This window comes from Herpailurus yagouaroundi, unplaced genomic scaffold, assembly GCF_014898765.1.
Source record: "Herpailurus yagouaroundi ecotype Mexico unplaced genomic scaffold, PumYag 182, whole genome shotgun sequence".
In the NCBI taxonomy this organism is placed as follows: domain Eukaryota; kingdom Metazoa; phylum Chordata; class Mammalia; order Carnivora; family Felidae; genus Herpailurus; species Herpailurus yagouaroundi.
In genome coordinates, this window is record NW_024412413.1 from 29,887,925 (window position 1) to 29,910,394 (window position 22,470).

The 22,470-nt window shown below is 37.9% G+C and overlaps 1 pseudogene; it reads left to right on the forward strand.

Annotated features, from left to right (window-relative positions):
- The first annotated feature begins 949 nt into the window (after nucleotides 1–949).
- On the forward strand, nucleotides 950–1,048 carry LOC121041112 (uncharacterized; annotated as a pseudogene).
- Nucleotides 1,049–22,470: the final 21,422 nt, after the last annotated feature.

A 22,470-nucleotide genomic window follows, 5' to 3' on the forward strand; every position in this document is an offset into this window, starting at 1 on the left:
ATATACCAACATGTATAATCACTTACTTATAGATTATATACATATTCTACTGTATCAATGGATTGTGTATATTACATAAAAAAATAGAAAAAATGTGAACAAAATGAGTCAATGTATTTAAAGGTCTTGCTAATATTAAAACTGTTTTGAATGTTTTGCTAATATTACCTATTATTTCAAAGCACTTACGGTAAACTTCACCTTCATGGTAATTGATATAAATATATATTTCAAATAGATATTAATTTCATGTTTTAACATATTTCTTGTGAGAGCCTGGTAGACTGTTACTGTTTATAATTCCTAATATGCCAGATAAAGAACTCATACAAGGAATTGAAAACTGCAACACAGCAATAACACAGAAACATCTCTATAGTGTAGCTCTCACTCTTCCCTCAGGATCCGTCATTTGACTTAACATGTGACCTTCTGATTTATGGACCGAGTGAAGTTCCAGTATCAATGAGGACATGAATATTAATTAAAATATAATTAACAATTATAGCATTTTCTATCTGTATCATTGTAAGTCACCTTGAGAATTAAGGCCTTATGAAGGATACCTTTAGTGAAGTGGGTTGAAAAGAGAAAGGAGCAAAGGAAAAAGAGACATTCCAGGTAGACTGATATTTCAAGTGACTTGAAGAAAAGGAGGATGAAGTCTTACCTAGAAAGTCACAAATATCAAGGTAGTTTATTTGCTTCTGTGTATTTGCTCTTAAAATGGATACATCTTGAGTATGCTAAATATCAAATATATGCTGGTGGGAAAAGAACCAGTGGAGAGAGAGGAGAAAGAATACAAGAGAGGAGGAGGACAGATGAAGAAAAACTGAATGTAGGACCAGAGTCTGAGCTATTGCAACATACAAATGAGACCTTTCTTTCCACAATTAGGGGAGCAGGAGTAATACATGGAAACACCCCATCTAGAAAGAAACAGTCTGTGCTTGCTCGGCAGCACATCTACTAAAACTGGAACAGAAGATTAGCACAGCCCCTGAGTAAGGATGACACTCAGATTCATGAAGTGTTTCATTAAGAAAGAGAAAGAGAGAGAAAGAAAAGAGAAGAAAAGATGTGGCCTGATTCATGCTGTGTCAGGCACCGGAAATGAAAGCAAAAATAGATGAGTGGACAACAAAAAACCAGGATGATGATACAGAATCAGCACCACAGAAGAGATGCTGACCCTAAGGTGAATATCACAGTTTCTTAGTGTAAAATGACTCTGGAATGATTAAGGAACTCAGTGAGGAGGAATCTGTAGTTAAAGCAGAACCATCTCATATATTGACAATGTATTACCAATTAGTTTTTAAATTTGCAAATATATACTTGCTGTTTACAATGTTCCAAAAAAAAAAAAAATGAGCTGGATGCTGAGGATCCAAAATAACAGAGAAATATGCTTTTGCTCCCACAGTTTACATTTTTCCTTTAATTATAGTTACTGTACATATGAATTATTTAAGAAACTACACACAGTTAACTACCTCATAGTGTGAGATATCATTCTCAATTGAATCTTGTGTGTATGTCTTGGATGGAAAAGAAACAAAACAAAACAAGAACAGTGTTGAGTAGAAAGAAAAGTGAATGGTGTGGACCTTACTGATATTTTGTAGTCACTATTAGATGCCGTTAAGTGGGCAAATTGCTCAGAATAGTTCCTAAAACTCTATCATCCCTTTGACATTGGAATATACCAATAGCTGTAAGGACACAAATACAGCTCCTTGTTTTTTGAATGTCCTTTCTGTTTCTCCAGTATATCATTATAAAAAGAAAACAGTGGGGGTAACAGAAATAGAAATACATATAATCATGCTTCGTATATAAAAGAAACAGAGAATACATGAAGATAGCTAAGTTATTGACAGTATTATTAAAAGATGGTTTCAGAATTTTCCCTTCCTTTCAAGACTGAATTTTAAGGTTTAACATTTGTGGTTTGAGTACCAATCAATTTCATGGATACTGCAGTTCCAACTTCACATGCTATGTTGAAATGAAGGTTTGAGGCGTATTATGGTTTCAAACAAATACCAAGCAGATAACAATACCTTCCTAGAGTCAACAGATCAATGTCAAATAAGGAGCACCAAGGAAAACAAAATAAGGAATCTGGGAAAGATAAAGAAAGAAGCAGGCAGAGGCTAGACTGCTACCAAATGAAGACTCCCCCTTTCCAACCTTAACAGTCTTCCCAACTGTAGGAAGACAGGGGTGTCTTGGGTCCTGAATCACATTAAATCTATTGTATTTTGCAAAAACGATTCTCTATTTCAGGAAGCTCTTCAATGTAAAAGAAATATGAATTAAGCTATGAAACATTAGCATTTTTTAAATCACTAGGAGCCTTTGCTAGAAACCATCACTGATTTTATATCAGAAGGAGGAAACATAATAAAGGATAAATAATTCGTCTAGTAGTAATACTTATAAAATACTAACTCTTGATTAGTATTGAGGAATACTTGGGGCCGGAGAGAAAAAAAGAACAAGTCATTATACATTCAGAGAAATTACTTTGATAAATTTATTTTTTTCTTCTTATGGTAATATTGGCAGCCATAATCATGTAAGCTCCGAAAATGAGAGCATTCAGTTCAGCAAAATTACCCTGATTAAAATGGATATGCAAGAAATGTGAAACTACATGTTGTAGGAAGCATCCCTGTTTGTGTATAGGAATTATGTAGCGGTTTATATAAACTGGACAATATATAACGTGTGTCTAAGAGGCTCACAGCTCTGCTGTTGAAGTGCTACTTTGCACAGAAGCTCAGCCCACAGTGCTGCGTCCTCTTAATGACCTACACTCTTCAGAATGCAGCTGCCAAGACAAATGAAAGCACAGGATTTGGATAAAAACCCACATTCGCTTTCCAGCTGTGCCTCCCTGACCCATCTGGAAAATAAGAAAACTGTCCTTTATAAAGCACTTTGCAGTCTGACGCTTCTCTGTCATTTCTATCTCACCATCAGGATATATCAGTGTATTTACAGATTGATGGATTAAATACCGGTAAGAAGTAAACTACAACCAGGGAGCCCAGAAATAATTAAGATCATGGAAAAGTTTGAAGCAAATGAGATTGGTTTCCTGAAATCACACATGAAAATAACTTCTGTTACTACCTGCAAGAGCTTCATACTTTTTTATGTGACCTCCTGTTGCTGATCTCTTTTCCTAGGAATGTGGGGAGCCTGGGTTTAGCGGTTCCAGGAGTTGAGTGTTGAGTGTGGGAATGGGGGAGGGGAAATAAACTTTTGGCTGAAGAACAAAGGGGGATTGATGCTCGGGTCCCAGTTGAGGGTGTGGGAAGAAAGCAAAGTCGAAACATTAGGTCTAAATGGAGGGTGGAGTCCAGAGACCAGACATCAGGAAAAGCCTCAGGAATGAACAAGTAAAGCAGTCAAGGCAGGTTTGGAAGGCAAAACACAAGACAGATTCTGGACATAATGGATCCATGGCACTGGAATTCTTTGTACTGTGCCACAGTAGATCCCATGGGTGGGTGGGAATCATGAAGCTAACCTGCTCTTGCAGCTCTAAATACTTGATTGCCTCCTTAGATACGAAAGTCTTAGAAATACAAGGTAGGAATAAAACAAGTTTTACAGAAAATAGTAGTATTAAAAGAAATCTAATTTTCAAGCAGAAAAAAAAAGAATTTCACCTTTAGATGCTAAAATTAAGTCTCTGAATTAGTCCATGTTTAATAAATCAAATGTTGTCTTGCTTTAAAAAAAATTCCTTATTAGAAAAGTCATTTCTTCCATGTTTATGGACATCAAAATGTATTTATCATCTTGCTACATCCTAGGGAACCTTACGCCTCTTCTGCCAATGGAGATAATGCTTGTTATTGCTATGGCCTGCTCATAACATAATGGTTTTATTAATCAGGATAATAGGTTATACATCAATAACAAATTAACCCTGAAATATCAGTTTCTAACACAGCAAAAGTTTATTTCTTCCTCACATTACATGTCCCAATCAGTCAACAGAACAGCAGTTCCGTTTCATACAATCATGTAAGGAGAGGCTGACAAGATCCTCTCTCTGGAGCATAGTGGTGGTCATGATAGGAGACAAGACAGATTAGAGAAATTCAGAGGTTTTTCATTGCCTCAGCAATGAAGTTCACACATCACACTCATGCACATTCCATTGGCCAGAGAAATATTACTGCTCTCACCTAACGGAAGGAGGTTGGAAACTTTAATTTTTCCTAAACAGAAATGGAAAGGAGAACTGGGTATTTGTGAGTACTAGTGATGCTTACTATGTTTGTTATTTTAAAAACAATCATAAGATACTGGAAAAGCACCTTCTGGGAAAAGGGAAGGACATAAGAACAAACAAACCAACAAAAAACTGGGGACATGTACATAATTAAGAAAGAACAACCAAAGGATCTTAATAGTAATTTGAAATTAGGGTATTGCAAGCATTCCATAAATGTACAGTTAAGGTTTCCTTTAGATTAAAAAAAATAGTAATTGGGTCTAGGAAAAGTAGGATTTTTTTTTAACAAGATAGGAAGGGATTATGCTTTCTGGAAACTAGTGAGACCAGAGATAACATACAGAAGCTAACCTCTAGATTCTGGAGCACGCTAATGAGGTCTCAAAAGAGAATTAAGTCTATGCACATGTTCAGAACACCATTAAGAAGCTAAAAGAATGAGCCTCGATGATTCCTTGATGATTTGAAATAAATATTGATTGAGAAGGCAGGAATTTTGAAGGGCAAAAAGGCTAAGTTTTAGGTCAGTATAGGACTTCTAAAAGTTTAAAGAAGGGGTCCTTGATGGTCCTTCTCTTTCAAGTTACCAGAAAGAAGGAAAGAACCAGAAGAAACAAGAATAATTCTGATGAAAGGATAATAGGCTTGAGATTCAGAGAAAAAGAGAAGATAGAGAAGACCAGAAAGCTTAATCTGAAAAGAATTATCAGCACCATTTGGCCAATGGGAATCTTCTGAACTTGGATTCAGAGCTTAGTCTAGACTCTGAATTCAGACAGAGTAAACGACTCAGGAAGGGGACTCTTTGACCTAAGTCCATTTGCATTTTCATGTAGACCAGAAAACCTATGATCAGTATTACTTTTAAGAGCCTTTCAAGCTTTTAATAATCCCTATTATTTGGAATTTTAAAAATCCTTTCTATTTCCTTGTATTTTTGCAGTTAAAGCCTTAACAATCCCAGTGTTCTGGAAAGTACAGCTGCGAGGATATTTAAAACCCAGGCTGACTTGCAAGCAATGGCAGCCAAGAATGAGAATAAACAATCAAGATGCTTTAGTCCCATGGAAGCAAAGAGAAGACAAAGGGATCTAGGATATAGGTAGAAACTGATAGGAGACCTTGCCCTGCCTTAAAAGAATTTATTCAATGTAGGGGACAAGAGCAAGTATTGCTGGGATTTTCATTTCTTTACATGAAATCATCCACTGCTCCTGCAAGCTACGGCAAGGTTATCAGGTAGAGAGCAGTTCACAAATTGGGTCTATTCCCATCATGAACACTAGTGTCCATCACAGATATTCTAAGCATATTTTTATTCCAGTATTCAAACCACTGATTAAAATGTTAACTGGCCCACAAAGTAACCTCTATGGAATGCCATTTGTCGTGTCTCCCCAGGCTGACACTGAACCATTGATAATATTTGTCAAAATGAGACACTTCAACCAGCTGTCTCTTCTCACAGCACATTCACGCACAGTTGTTGGTGAGGAATTAAGACTGTAGCAGCAGGGACATTAAGGATTAGGTTTGACAGTTCAGTAATAGGAATGCATAGTTTAGCTTTGTCCAAGTCAGAATGCCTTCCGATTTTAGAAAGAGGATGATTTCAGTTAATGAAATTTAATTTGAAAAGAGCTAAGGATAAAGAAAGGTGGAAGGCATTTAAATGACAAGACAGGAGAGCATTCTTGATTGTTGGTCATTGCTCTTCAAAAAGCACATAAAAGAAATAGAGTGTTCAATATTTAACAAAGAATTAGATGGCAGAGAAAATAATGTTTATAAATTAAAAAGTCAGGTCAGCTTTTTGCCAGTGTTCAGAAGAGTATCTTGCAGGACACAATGGCTTCACTACATTAACTGTACTCCCAGAAAAAGGAATGTTAAGAAGGCAGATACTTTGTTTTACAATCACAGTGAAATCATGCTTAAAATGACTGTTGAGATATTCTACAATAGCATGTTTTGTTTTTCCAGCTTCCTAGAAATATGGTCCTATGATTGGAACAGATGTGCTGTTCAGCTTTCTCCTTGACCTTTCCAGAAGTCCCGTAATTCAGATCAGGTAGTGAACAGCTGTTAAAATAAATCTGTCCTTGAGCTTGTGGGAGGAAGATGAGGCCTCAGACACTATAGCTTCTGACTTCATTCCTGGCATCACGGTTTAGGTCAGAGATTATAAACTCAATAATCCAGAGAATATGTCAAACACTCTGATAATGTTGAGAAAAGCCCATCAAACACCCTTCTTCCCGGAGCGGGTGATAGAGATGAGAGCGGCACTGTAGTTAAATGGTGCAGTGAGCACATTATTATCTGGTGCTGGCAGATTTTGGGTTTTGGGATTGATATGCACCTTTTCAGCCCCAAGTGGGACTTCTATACAGCTCTCATTATTTTATGATGTTTTGGGGTGATCTGTGCAACCCTAATATAATGAAGAAAGAAATTCAAAGTGAAGAGAGACAAGCTCCTGGCTTTTGAGGCAAAGGCTTAACAAGCAGCCATTTGAGGCACAGAGCCTGTGGTGATGGCCAGCAGCTGTACCGCAGGATGGAGCCCCAGGCTGTGCCCCAACCAGGGCACTTCCATCCTGGACCACATTCCAACACAAAACTGACGCTGACCTGACCGGACAGCCACTGGCTCCCTCAGTCTGGTAGCGCATCCTCGTTAGAGGGTGAGGTGTCTTTAGACGAGGGTGCATCCACCCCATGAAGTGTATTTGGTAATGCCCTGAGCAGTATAAACAGTTGGTGGAATTTATCTCATTATTTTTCATCTCATTATTTTAAATTTATATTTTATATGCATTTTAAAGTATAAATACACGAGAATACTAGATTGCATATAAAATATTAAACAAGTGCACATATATGGAGATATATGCCTGCTCAGTCTGCTGTAACAATGAACATTTATTTCCCACAGTTCTGGAGCAGGAAAACCCAAGGTCAAGACACTGGCACATGTGATGTCTAGTAAGGGCTGGCCTCTTAGACAGCCATCTTTTTGTTACACCTTCACAAGCTAAAAGGGGCAAGCCAGCTTTCTTGGGTTTCTTTTACAAGGCACTAATCCCACTCCTGAGGACTATGTCCTACTGACCTAATCACCTCCCAAAGGCCCTACACCTCCTAATACTATCAACTTGGGGGTTAGGACTTCAACATATGCATGGGGGGTGGTGGGAAGGGACGACAAACATTCAGACATAGCACACATATAATATTTTTGTATTAGTAGTGGCACATATAATAAAAAAATGTAGACGACCACTATTCTAGATTATACCCCTCCCCCAGCCACGTGTTCAAAAGAAGAAAACAAAGATTGGGAAGGCATTACTGTCACAGTTAACTCTATAAAAGCATTCAGATCAAACCCTTTAAGATAGTGATCAGACTAATGTCATCACTGGACAGAAGGAAGAAAAAAGGAGGGAGGGGAGAAATAAGAAATGAAAGTCTCTCAGGTGACATCTTTCTTTGATAGTAAATCTTTAACGTTTATTTATTTTTGGGACAGAGAGAGACAGAGCATGAACGGGGGAGGGGCAGAGAGAGAGGGAGACACAGAATCGGAAACAGGCTCCAGGCTCTGAGCCATCAGCCCAGAGCCCGACGCGGGGCTCGAACTCACGGACCACGAGATCGTGACCTGGCTGAAGTCGGACGCTTAACCGACTGCGCCACCCAGGCGCCCCTGATAGTAAATCTTTAAATAAAAGACCCAGACCAGACAGCTCACATTCTTCATCGTCACCTCCATGGCATACCCTGCTTACTTGGGTGTGGACCACATTACTCTCCAGTGAATAATCTGTTAAAGCCAAGGAATAGGATCTAGAGCAAAGGGTAGCATATGGGGAAGGGTGTATCTAGTGAGTAGAGGATACGGGGTACAGAGAATCACGAAAATGCAACTGCAGAGTGTGGTCATCAAGTATGTTGCTAGCAAGATGTCAGGGAGCAAAGGACAAGGACACTGACCTTATAACGGAAAACACGACATCAAGTTCAAGATCATAGGTTGTAAGCAGGTGGCCCTTAGCCAAGTCTAGCTTACAGACATGATTTGTTGGGCCATAAGTCATTCACAAAATTTTGAAGTTGTAGATATTTATGGGAGATTTCACACCAAAGAAGGTCCACATCTCTAACTTCTCCTGATAAATGAGAGATCTAATAGCACTGGGTCGGTATTCCTAAATACCCCACCAGCAGCTGGAAATGAACTATGTTCCACTGGAGAGAAAGTAAAGCCTCTCATTTTTATATTACCGCCACCAGGACTGTTTCACACATCTACATTGTTTCCACTGTTATGGGTTCAGAGATGTAAGAATGACTTTTGGGAGAAGTCAAGGAGGCAAACAAAAAACCCTGAATAGTAGACCCATGTCATGCTTCCACCCCGTCCCATTGCCTACCCTGCCCAAGGTCCTTGTTCTAGGAATCAGTGATGAGGAGGAATCTAAAGCAAACAGAACAGATGAGGTATATGCTCCTAACGAATTTATATTCTAGTTGAGAAAAATGGACAACAAATTAGTAAATACAGTTCTCAGTGATACTGTCTAAAATATTTTGAACGCTATCATGGGCCAATGGCCTTTCTTTCTCTCATGTGGTATTCTTTTACACATATTAATTCCCATAGAAACCCATGATGAGGAAATAATTACATCGCATTTTTCAAATAGGAAATTGAGTCATGGAAATAAGCAACTCATATAAAGTCCCACAGCTAGTAAGTGAAAAAGTAATAATGGGCTCCAGCAGTCTGACTTCAGAGGCAAGGCATTTAACTCTTGTGCCACACCATTAAGTACTAAGGAGAGTGTTAAAATAGGCTGATGTGACAGGGCACCTACTTTAGATTTGGAAGTCAAGAAAAGAACTTTCTGGAAGTGACATTGAAGCTGAGATCTGAAGAATACAACCATGCAAAAACTAGAAGGAACAACTCATGTGAAGGACTAAATTTGTAAAGAACTTGTTCATAAAAGCCCCATTTGAGTGGAGCAGTGTGGCTGTTAGCTTGACAGGAGAGTGAAAAGGACAGAGGAAAAGAACTGGAGAGGTGAGATTGAAGACAAAAGCCCAGGCCATACTCCAGGATGTGGAGTTTCCATTTTATGACAGCTGGGAGCCAGTAGAGGATGAGAGATTGAGAGGGGATATAATCCAATGTGAATTGCAAAAACATGGTAATGCTCACATTTACCAGGGCTCTTTATAAAATGACCTTAATGTAAGTTTTTACCTTCCTCTCCTGTTTTTTCTTCATACAGTCTGTGCTCTAACTGAAATTCTAGGAGCGAGTGCTGTGCTAGAAAATCAACTCCGTGGAAACAAAGCCCTGATCTGTAGCATTTGCTGGTTTCTGTGGTATAAATACTTCCACCCTAGCTGATCTTATGCTATCAACGGTCTAACAATCAACTTGTAAAGTTCCTGAATATTTAAGAATCAGCTCTTGAGAGCCAGTTCCATACCTATACCCCAAATATTTTAACCTTCTGAATTCACAAGGCCTTTACGGCGTATGACTTTTCTATATTCTGTTCTCCCTGCCTGTAAAATTTAACCATTGCAGGGCTGTGGTTAAGAGCAAAACCTCTGGCTTCAGATGGACTTGGATTCAAATATCAGCTTTGTAAACCAACCACGTGATCTTAGAAAAAGTTGTCAACTTCTTTAAACCTCTGTTATTCCATGTATAACATGGGAGTTATAGCAGTCCTTACTTTAGGATATTGTTACAGGAATCAAATGAAATAATATAACAAAAAGCACTTAGCAGAGTACCAGAGACATTATGTACTTCTTAAGCAACTTTATTTATTCACCCATTGATCCACCATGGGTGCTAGCTAGGAGCTGAGAAAAGCTAGGAAGTTAGTAAAGTTTGCCATTAATAGCCTATCTTTTGAGTTAGGTCTCCTGCTGAGTTTACCACCCCCCCCCCCAAGATGCTTTCCAGGATACACATAAGAATCTTTTTCTCTCACAGGCTAAAGAAAGTTCTTAATGATATATGATGTATCTTATATATGATATGAGAACACACAGTGGCTTCAAGTATCAGTATCTATTTTGTAATAGAGTTTCTTGATAACAGGAAAGACTTCAAAACTCTGATGGCAGAAATTTCTTGTCATAGTATTTTTTTGATATTGGAGATTTTGTAAATTTTTCTACACAGGCAACAACTTGAAGTAGATAACTAAGTCTTAGGCTCCACCTGTCAGATTTTATTCACAGGAATCCTGTGGATACTCACTTTCACGTTTAGTCGTATCAACACTAAGAACAGCTTTATTCATTGACTATTAAAGATGCAAGTTCTAATGACAGTTCCATTTTACCTTTGTGACCTTAAGTCTCAAACTCTCTGAGATATACCCCATTAGAATGAATTCAGACTCTATACCTGCTCTAAAATTCAATGATTCTACACATTTAACTATTTACAAATTCCAAAAGCACCTCCAAAGCTAACAGAAAAAAATACATTCGACACCATTCTTATGAGATTAACCTAAATACACTTAGACCTCTATAGCTAATGAAAGCAGAGTAGTGAGTCAACTGTATGAATGATTCCGAAACAAAAAAAAAAAAAGCAAAACAAGAACTTATAGTTCTAAAGTTTTCAGAATACACAATTTATAGTCTTATTCAGAAGTCACTAGAACTGTGATTTATATTTAAGAAACCATCAAAGCTGCATTTTCCTTTAAATTCAGGTTTTTCAGATACCCCATATAAAAATCCTACTTAGAGGAATGTTCTAGGCCAATACGAAGTTAAATATGTGTAAAAGCAACCTGGGGGAAATTGTTAGTTTCCTAGTCAAATTTAAAAAGGTATTTTTATGTCACTAGAAACACAAAACTCATCCATCAGATTAGATGACTCTATTCTATCATTTCTTTAAATGTATTATGCCCTGGGGCACCTGGGTGGCTCAGTCGGTTCAGCGTCCGACTTCAGCTTAGGTCATGATCTCACGGTCCGTGAGTTCGAGCCCCGCGTCAGGCTCTGTGCTGGCAGCTCAGAGTCTGGAGCCTGCTTCAGACTCTGTGTCTACCTCTCTCTCTGGCCCTCCCCCGTTCATGCTCTGTCTCTCTCTGTCTCAAAAATAAATAAACATTAAAAAAAATTAAATGTATTATGCCCTAATCAATATATTTATAGTCTTATACCTTTGAAAGTTACCAACCCTGAAATATGTATCCAATGCACTCCAATATTTTTTACCTCAGAGATTGAGATCACTATGTTCTATATTAATCTGAGATGATGCCAATATATTTAAGGCAATTATTTATTATTTCCTGAATGAAAGAAAGGCAATATGCAGACTATAATGTACCCTGAACAGTGTAACCAATGAGGCCACTATTTGTATGGCTGAAGTGGTTGTGTATCCCTCTTCAGCATCGTGAGGGCAGAACCCCAGAGAGATGTTGGATTACTAGTAAATATTTTATATCAGCTAGTGAATAGTCACCATAAATAAAATCAAAGAAAAGTCTGTCTCTAATACATATTTCAGGTAACAGTAAATAATAAGCTACCAACATCGCTTGGTATCTCCAATTCCTAACTGAGAGATAAATTATAAAATATATTTTCTGGCATGTTTTACAGCTCTGATGACAGCAAATTCGAATCATGAAATGAGCAATTTAAATTATCAATTACATTTTTCTTGATCGGACTTTGCACATCTATAGTCAGTTTGGGAGTAAGTTATCAAAATTAGAAGGGTGAAGGAAGCCAATCAGAAAAGGCTACATGACGCGGTGCCCGGGTGGCTCAGTTGGTTAAGCGTCCAACTTGGGCTCAGGTCATGATCTCATGGTTTGTGGGTTCAAGTCCCACATCAGGCTCTGTGCTGACAGCTCAGAGCCTGGAGCCTGCTTCGGATTCTGTGTGCGTCTCCCTCTCTCTGTCCCTCCCCCACTCATGTTCTCAATCTCTCTCTCTCTCTCTCTCTCTCTCTCTCTCTCTGTTTCTCAAGAATGAGTAAATGTTAAAAAATTTTTCTTAAAATAAAAGAAAAGGCTACACGTTGTAAGATTCCCACTACATGACATTCTAGAAAAGGGAAAACTATGGAGACCATAAAAAGATCAGTAGTTGCCAGGAATTAGGAATGAGGAAGGGATGAATAGTCAAAACACAGAGGATTTTTAGGGCAATAAAAATATTCTGTATGATACTATACATGTCACTATACGTTTGTCCAAACCCACAGAATGTGCAGCACTGAGAGGGAATACTACATAAATTATGAACTTTGTGTGATTATGATATACAATGTCAATTCCTGGTAAGGAATGTGCATGATGGGGGAGGCTATGCATCCATAGGAATAGGGGTTACAGGGTAAATCTCTGTATTTATACCCTCCTAATTCTGATGTTCACCTAAGATCTACAAAAATAGTCTTTTTTTTTTTATTTAAAGGGGATGTTTAAAAAGTCAAGAATTTAACATCTTTCATGTTGAAAAATATGTGCCCCTAAAACAGGGACAAATTATTTAATAAACAGCTCAATCATCTTCTTTCCTTTGCATTATTTCCTTGGGCCTATAAATTCTAGAAAGCAAAGGTTATCTTTTAGATTCTCTGAAACTTCCTATATCTCCTAGGATAGCATCTTCACATTCTGAACTGATTATGATATGATGATCTTAGAGACAGTTCATTCATAAATTAAGCACTCATCCTATCTTAAATGTGCAATAATTAGTCACTGACTCCTTTGTATAAATAAATAGAAATGCATGAGTGTGTCTGTAACATATTCCTGCCTGGTTTCTGGAAAAGGAAGATCTTACTTAAAAAAAAAAGATGGTCTTTTTCACAGTGATACTTTGATGCTCCATTGATCAACTGTAGGAGTTAACGGATTCATGTTGCTGGACAAAACTCTGCTAAATATGGCTGGTTACTTTTCTGCACAGAGAAGCTCACCAGAGGCCATTATAAGCTGCCTTTATATATCCAAGCACTTTTCCACAAGAGGCTGAGAAAAACTCACCCATCCCATAGAAATGCTCAACTTGGCCCTGGAGTGGCACTGAACCCCAGTAGGATTTAACACTGAGACCATAATATCTACCACAAGACTTTGAAGAAGCCCCAGCTGTGCCTGTTGCCATGAGTGAACCGGAAAGCCCACATTACTGAGGGCTTCCGGTGGTTTGACATTCTCTCCTCAGGCTTTACTGGAGAGGTGGCCACAGTGTGACTCAGCCGTGAGCTGTGGCCGGGCCTTCCTCAGTCCTAGGGGAAGAATCAAGGGGAGAGAACTGAATGTTTGCTAATACAACTGCCATCTGCCACCGTTAAGTCTGATGGTGACAGAGTGCGCGTTAATGCCAGATAGACAGAGAACACTCACCATCTGTTCATTGCCCTGAAATAAAATTAACTAGGTCATCTGGATTTGGAAGCCTATCTGGAACTGTTGACATCTATTCCCAACCTTAAGGATGGAAATTTTCTCCCATCCTAAATCATTCAAATTCCCCAGAGAAATATTTTCACTCTGATCCTTCTAGTGGAGAAAGTACAGTTAACAGATAACACAATAATGACAATTTATGTGTTAACAATGAATAAAGGATTTTGTAGCCCCTACCTTCATATATTTATAAGCAATATTACAATTTGCCATCCAACTGAAACCTTCTAGAGGGAATAATGTCTAATAAATTTAATTTCAAGAAACATGCACAAAATCTATGTGGACTTCAGTCTTTGTTGATCAGCTAATGAGATGCAAATTTCTTGATTTCCAGGCACTCAAACTAGAAAGGGCAAATAAAGAATTGTAAGATAATTTACTCCTGGTACTTATTTAAAAGATGTTTGCATCACAGCAAATGAATCTAGGATATGACTGAAGGGGTGGTGAAATAAACATATATACATGTGTATGTGTGTATGTATTTCCCCCAAGGAAGGGGCAGGAAAAAGCTTTAATTCAATTTCTATACAGGAAAACTCATCTCTCTCTCCCTACCCACAATCTCTCACCTTCCAGTCACTTCTTCTTATCAGTCTGTTATTTCTTTTAGCCTAGCATTGGTCGGGGCTAGTATTGGTTTAGTAGTGAATCTCAGCTGGACCCGTGACCCAGGAGAGAAGAAAAGAAAAGAAAATGATTGTTTTCAGTTATTTAGATCAGTCCTGCCCTGAAATATGGTTCTCTGAAAGGAAACTCTTTAAAAAATTCTACTTCCAAGAGCCAATTTACATCAACTTAGAGGAAAAGTTACTGTTTTGAAGAGTTTATGGACATCAATAACAGGAAATAACCCAGTTCATTTAGACAACCTGTAATGTACTGACTTGAAATAAATCCCCTGCAGCTATCCTTAGGTCTCAAGAGATTGAGTTTTTAAAATGACTTTGTGTGAGTTGGATTATTCACCAAGTTTGGTATTAGCAAAGTCCATGAGCAGAAATTTCTCTAGCCTCTTATTTATGCCTTAAGTTTTAAAGAATTTAAACAGAATATATTTCCAAACAATTACTAAGGGTATAATGATCCCCATATACTCAGGCTTAAGTTTAGAGGGCATCATTATAAGGGTATAATGATCCCCATATATTCAGGCTTAAGTTTAGAGCTCTGAAAAGGGCAAAGAAAGTATACAATGTTATTTCTTATGGTCATATAGGTTAGATAAAGCAGATACAGACTATTCATAAAAATATGATAAAAATAACAACTTGTATGAAACATGCCAAAGAAAAAGCATCTTGACCTTTCAATCTAAAGTAGTTCCCATGGGGTCACTTTGGTGGCTCAGTCAGTTAAATGTCTGACATCAGCTCAGGTTATGATCTCAAAGTTCAGGAGTTTGAGTCCCATGTCAGGATCTGTGCTGACAGCTCGGAGCCTGGAGCCTGGAGCCTGCTTTGGGCTCTGTGTCTCCTTCTCTCTCTACCCCTCCACCACACTCACTCATTCTATTTCTGTCTCTTTCGCAAAAATAAACATTAAAAAAAGTTTTTTTTTTAAATAAAAAAATAAAGTAGACCCTATTATTCTCTCACATAATGCCTTATACTTTTCGTTTATAGCTTCAGTCACTGTTCAAATAGTATTTATTTATAGGTTCCTTTAATATCTGTGCCTCCACCCCACCCCCATACCTATGAGCTCCATGAGGACAGGGACTACATATAATTATATCCATTGTTTTATCTGCAGTGCCTAAAATACTGTGAAACATAGTAGGTGGTCACTAAATATTTGTTACTTTTTGAAATACACTGTATTCACAGTCTAGTGGAAAATACTGAAAAATAAATGATCATAGTTACATTTTCCTTCACTGATTAATTTATTCAAAAGTGTTTACTGAGCATCAACAATGTCAACACTATCCTTAGAGGTGTGGATAGATAAGTGAGTAAAAATCACATGATTATTGACCACAGGGAGCTCACAGTGCAAAAGATCACTATTAGATAATTAAACTTTAAAAATATATAATTGCAGGTAAATACATAATTACAAAGTGTAAGGTCATTATGAAGTAAAAGTAGTAACAGATTTTACTTATTCTTAGGGGTTAGGGAATAAAGAAGGAATGCAGGCATGTAAAGAAGTAGGATAATTATGCTTTTAGAAATAAGAGAGGTCACTGAGGCCAGCTGGGAAGAAACAAAGTTTATTTCGTTGGGGTTTCATGCAAGAGGAGAGCTAGTGCCGGGTATTATTTCCTCCTATCCTTCAAGGCGTAATTATATGTACAGAGGCATCTGATAGCACTTAACACTTAATGTAAACTATATTGGAATGACGTACTTCTCAAGATATTCTATTTTCAAATAACTTGGGCATTAAGTCTTCAAATTTTGTCATTTTGTCTTTATTTGTTGCTTTTCAAATTAAATATATATACATTGTGCCATCTTTATTTTTGCAACTATTCAATATATCACTAAGTAGTTTAAGAAGCATCAAGAATCAAAATTTCTTTTTTCAAGAAATTAACTTCACACCTTTTTTTTTAAATTTTGAATTTTTTTAAATTTAATTTTGATAGGAGAGAGACAGAGCATGAGCAGGGGAGAGGCAGAGAGAGAGAGAGAGAGAGAGAGAGAGAGAGAGAGAATCTGAAGCAGGCTCTGAGCTGTCAGCACAGAGCTGGATGCAGGGCTCGAACTCGTGGACCACGAGATCATAACCCGAGCTGAAGTCGGCTGCTTCACCAACTGAGCCACCCAGGCACCCCAACTTCACATCTCTTAATAAAATGCCAAATGATAACAAAATAGAATGGGAGGAAATAGTTACCGGAACCAATTTTTTTTTCCCAAATGAACTATTTTTATGTTTTCCAGAAGAGGAACACCACTCTTTAAAAGAATTATCATGTAGATATGGCTGATGGTGGAGACATTATTTCATAAAGGATTTTTATTACAAATACACTAAATAGTTGGGGGAGTGGGTTAATTTGGAAAAATATTTCCATATAAGAGCTACTAATTTATAGAGTTGCTATTATAATTTTAAAAGGCAGCATGCCCTAAATTACCAATACAGAAAAAAAAACAAAACAAAACAAAACTGGTATGTTTATTTTGAAGCCAGGCCTACATCCTGTCAAAGCCAAAATAATTGGGCAATGATCATGAACTCAGTTTCAAAGCTGAGACACTGAGTGCTTGGGTTGTGTCAGTTATTATTTCCTGAATAAGACTTTATGCCGGATCCAGAATTCACTCCGTCTGACTCTCAGCCAAGAAAGGAAGTAGCGTGGGTGACCAAGTTTAACACTCGCTCTGGGGATTTCTCTCTAGCCAAAGCTAAAAGGAGACTATAATTGGGTAGCCAGGCCTGTCCTTCGCACATTCTGTATTTAGATGGCTTACCTAAGCCTATTAGACAGCAAAATTACTCTGCCCTATGCCCCTACAGACATCTGAGAAAAAAAATAAATAAATAAAACACTGGGGCCTGGGTGTTGGTAGTGGAGCCAAGGTAAAGGGTCATGAGGAGGGAGAGACAGAGAGGAAGGAAGGGGGCTCTAACCATGTCTATGGGCTTAGGAGTCGAACGGACTAGAGTTACAACTCTAGTTCTACTGCCTACTAGTTGGTTACCTTTAGTTAAATTATATCCCTAATCTGAACCTCAGATCCTTTAGCTGTAGAATGTGTATAGAGTAGTACCTGCTTCACAGAATGGTCTTCAGTCGTTGGCAGATAAACACTCAATAAACCTTAGTTTTTGTTGCTGGTGTTATGATGACTTTTGTTATGCCATCCATGGAAGAGGAAACAGGAATAAAATGGTGCATTTTCTACGAGGCTTTAAAGATGTCCTGTTTCTTTCTGCCATCTCTAAACCACCTCACTTTACCTCATTTAACCTTCCTTAGTTTGGATTTTTCAGGTTAAGAAGCAAAGGAGCTATTAGGCACAGAAAAGGTTGAGTAACTTGCCCTAGGACTAATCTTCCCAACAGGCACTCCCAAAGAAGTATTTCCAATCAGATAGTTGCCAGGCATGCCCAGAACATTTTTTAAAAGCAATTTGAGTAGGTCACTTGGGGGAGGCAAATTAAAAGAACCTTTCTAACAAAGTCAAACCTTGCTCTCTAACTAATTTTAATACATCTTTCTAAAGTGCTCTTGAAATCTCCAACAAGGTAAACAAAGCAAAAATAAGTATACCTAAAATGTCTCATACCAAATATAAACAAACAAACAAACAAACAAGTACAAAAGAGAGAGAGAGAAAAGAAAATACAAGCTCTTCACAGTACAGCTTGAAAACTGATTGTAGCACTACATAGGAAATAAAAATAACCTGGATACACAATTTCCTTCAAAATAGAATTTGGGATATTGGATATGAAGTCATATGCTGCTAAGAAATGGGGGAGTTTTATTATTTCCTATGAAAGTGACAAGACACATAAAGATATTTGGTTTTGGTATCAGTATAAGCTTCCAGGGAAGTTTTCTAAAAAGATATTTTAAAGCTAAAAGCCATATTTACTTTTTGAAAAAAAAATGCAGTTTCTCTGGCAAGTAAGAGTAAAAATAATGTTCCTCCAAAATACCCAAGAAAGAAGGAAAATAACTTTTAACAGAAATGAAATTCACAATGAGGAGAGATGGGGCAAGAGTTTAAATCTTCAAGTCATTTTGAATTTGTCAGACAAAGGAGGAGTTTAAATCTTCAAATCATTTAAAATTTTTCAGACAAAGGAGGAAAAAACAAAGTGAACTTGTTAACATCAACTTTCCTGATTTTCTTATAACATTTTGAAAAGGCTTGTTTCATAAAGAATGTCTACTATTCTTCACTAAGGGTTTGTCCTGAGAGATTCCTTTTGGGATTCAGAGAGCTACCCACGCCAATATCCCTTACATGGTCTCAGGTATTGACAAAAGGAGACTAGATGCCTTCTATAATCCTGTTTTACTTGGAATTTTTATCCGATAGCCTTCCCTTCTCCAGGATACTATGTCCGAATGTGGCAGGAACAAACACTATCCTTAAGTTACTTTTGGATTTCATGCTTATATGAATTTACTCAACTAGTCTTATTGAGCAACTACTATGTTCCAGGTGCTGTACAGAGTAAGTAGATGATGCTTGTAACTATAGAGATAGTAAGAAAACAGTATACATATTATGATGTATTTTGACTATAGTACTAGCAGGACTAACTAGCTAATGGATTTTATAAGGTGACTAAGGAAAAAGAGAGTCATCGAGGATATCTTCTAGGCATTTTGCATAAGGGTTAGATGATGGTCTCATGATATCAGAGAGGAGGAGAATACCAGAGAGGAGTGGGTTTGGAAATCAAAAGTTCTGTTTTGACCTGGCTAAATTTAGCCTGTGATGTTTATTGAATAGGTAGTCAGAGAGATGACTAAGGAGCTCATAGGAAGGCAACGGTTAGAAAAATGAACTTGGGAGTATTTACCTATAGAGAACATTAAAAACTATAGGATGGCAGGTAGAGAATATAGAGGGGGAAGAGATGAGGATCCAGAACTGAGCACTGAGACATTCCACCTTAAGAGAAAGACGAGGTAGCAAGGGACAATAAGAACAAGAAGGTCATGAAATAAGAAGATAACCAAGAAAGCAGTGGCCTAGAAATCACTTGAACAAAGCATATGAAGAAGGTTAACTGTGTCCAACTCTATAAGGTAGACTAGTTAAGAGGCACCGCTGGGTGCCACCAGATTTAGCAGAATGGAAATTGTTAGAGAGCTTGAGGAAAGTGCATGCACCAGTAAAATGGTGCATACTTCTTCATTAAAATGCTTCATTATAGTCATCATATAGATTAGATCATGAGTGCAGAATGCAGAACATAAGTGTTGTTCATCTCTGTATTCCTAGTGCTTAGGACAGTATCTTGACACATAATAGATCCTCAATAAATACTTGCTGAATGTTGACTATGGATTTTATCAGTGCTCTATTTTGTGTTTGCCACAGATAGTGTAACTCTAAAAAGCAGAAATGACACTGATGCATTTATCTTTGAACTACGTCTTACACATTCCAAAATATTTACATCTTCAATTAGATTCTTAGTAAAAAAAATCTGTAATGGGAATGAAGAAATATGCTGATTGTAATTGTGACTAGAGAAAGATTCAGTGTCTCTATGAAGAACAGGCAGGTGCACAGACTGACGGGAGACTGTGGAGGTTTCAACAAATGATCACAAATTCTCTCACATTCCTCTCTCGAGAGATGGAGTCTAATTCCCTTTGAATTTGGGTTGACCTTATTTGCTTCCAACAAATATTTGCTGAGGAAGTATTACTGTTAGACTTCCAAAATAAGGTCATCATAGAAGGTAATACAGATGCTGTATGGATCTCTCTCTCAGGACTCAAACCCCTGAGGACTGACTCATCATGGCTACCCTACAACTGCCATGATGGAGAGACTTCATGGTGAGCACCTAAAGATAGAGAGAAAGATAAAGATGCACAAGAATTCCAACTGTTCCCAGCTCCAGTGCTAGACATTCAAGAGAAGAAGCCCTCAAAATGAGTCCAGCCCGTGTTACCATCTCACCACACCGTATGGGAAACCCTGAGGGAGAACCACCAGCCTGAGCCTAGTCAACCTCTAAAACTAAGAGTGATGGTAATAACTGTTGTTTAATGCCATTAAGATTAGGTTGCTTTGTTACATGGCAATGAAAGGTGGAAGAGACAACATGAAAAAAAAAATAGGTTCTACGAGGAAAGAAATAGGTTCAAATAGGAAAACAACCAAAGATTCTTTCTGATTGGCCTAAAAATTGATCACGTCAAGATAAGATTAGAAGAGCTGCTTGAACTCTCAACAATAGCCAAATTATGGAAAGAGCCTAAATGTCCATCAACTGATGAATGGATAAAGAAATTGTGGTTTATATACACAATGGAGTACTACGTGGCAATGAGAAACAATGAAATATGGCCCTTTGTAGCAACATGGATGGAACTGGAGAGTGTTATGCTAAGTGAAGTGAGCCATACAGAGAAAGGCAGATACCATGTTTTCACTCTTATGTGGATCCTGAGAAACTTAACAGAAACCCATGGAGGAGGGGAAGGAAAAAAAAAAGAGGTTAGAGTGGGAGAGAGCCAAAGCATAAGAGACTCTTAAAAACTGAGAACAAACAGGGTTGATGGGGGGTGGGAGGGAGGGGAGGGTGGCTGATGGGTATTGAGGAGGGCACCTTTTGGGATGAGCACTGGGTGTTGTATGGAAACCAATTTGACAATAAATTTCATATATTGAAAAAAAAGAAGAGCTGCTTCAATGACTCTTATTATTTTTGATTGAGAAAACAAATTTTCTAACTTGACCAGAAGATCCTATAATATTTTGGTATTATAATGATCTCACAGGCCATTTCCAGGTTTGAAAACTGTCATGAATAAGAAAAAGAAAAAGAAAAAGAAAAGAAAAGAAAAGGGGGAGGGAGAGAGAAAGAAAGAAAGAAAGAAAGAAGAAAGAAGAAAGGAAAGAAAGAGGGAGAAAGAAAGAAAGAAGGAACAAAAGAAAGAAGGAAAGAAAGAAGGAAGGAAGGAAGGAAGGAAAGAAAGAAAGAAAGAAAGAAAGAAAGAAAGAAAGAGAAAGAAGGAAGGAAGGAAAGAAAGGGAGGGAGGGAGGGAGGGAAAGAAAGAAAAAGAAAGGAAGGAAGAAATTATTTCTTTAGTTTGAGGTCGATTCATGGGTATATAGATGGGACTAAAAGGATCCTCTGGTCTGAGATGTTAGTCATGCATCTCTGACTAGAATAGTTCTTTGATCTCATGTTACTACAGTGATGGCAAACAAGTAACGCAAAAGGTATTTGTCAATCCAGGAAAAGGACAGTATAGAAGGGCGGTTTCTCTGGCCTCCCTCTCCCCTCCTGGTAGTACACTTTAAGTTCACTAGTGTAAGCAGCCTTCATATAGCAAGCACGTGCTAGGCCACAGATCCCAGAATTGTGAGTTTACTGCTTCTCATCCCCCTTAAATCTGGGGGACAGTTAGTGGGAGAAATGTTAATATTTGAGCCTCTTCATCATTATCATAATCAAGTTTCACTTAAGCTATGTCACCTGGAACCAAGAATGGATTCCAGATTTATGATTTCTTGTTTTGCCACAGTTACATAACCCCATTGCGTAACACTTACAAAACACCTTTTAAAATTCTACTTCTGAGCTGGTACTGCCCTCCTCATTGTACCATTGGGCTAATGAGATAAATGCTTCAGTGAAGCCACCCTGTCCATAACCTATCACATTTTAATCTAATAGTTGCCATGTTCATACTAGATAAGGCTCCTACTTTTATCTACTGGAAAGTAATTCTACTCCCTTTTTACAAGCCAGTTATACATCTGTCCTTCTGGGCCAGACAGACCTCTCCCTCCCCACATTCTCTCATGGGCCTTTTCCATCTCCTCAGATGAGTTGCACCTTCACACCTAAATTGCTCCTTACTTACTTTTTTTTTTTTTAATGTTTATTTATTTTTGACAGAGAGAGAGAGAGAGAGAGAGAGACAGAGCATGAGCGGGGGAGGGGAAGAGAGAGAGGGAGGCACAGAATCCGAAGCAGGCTCCAGGATCCAAGCTGTCAGCACAGAGTCCCACGCGGGGCTCGAAGTCACAGACTGTGAGATCAT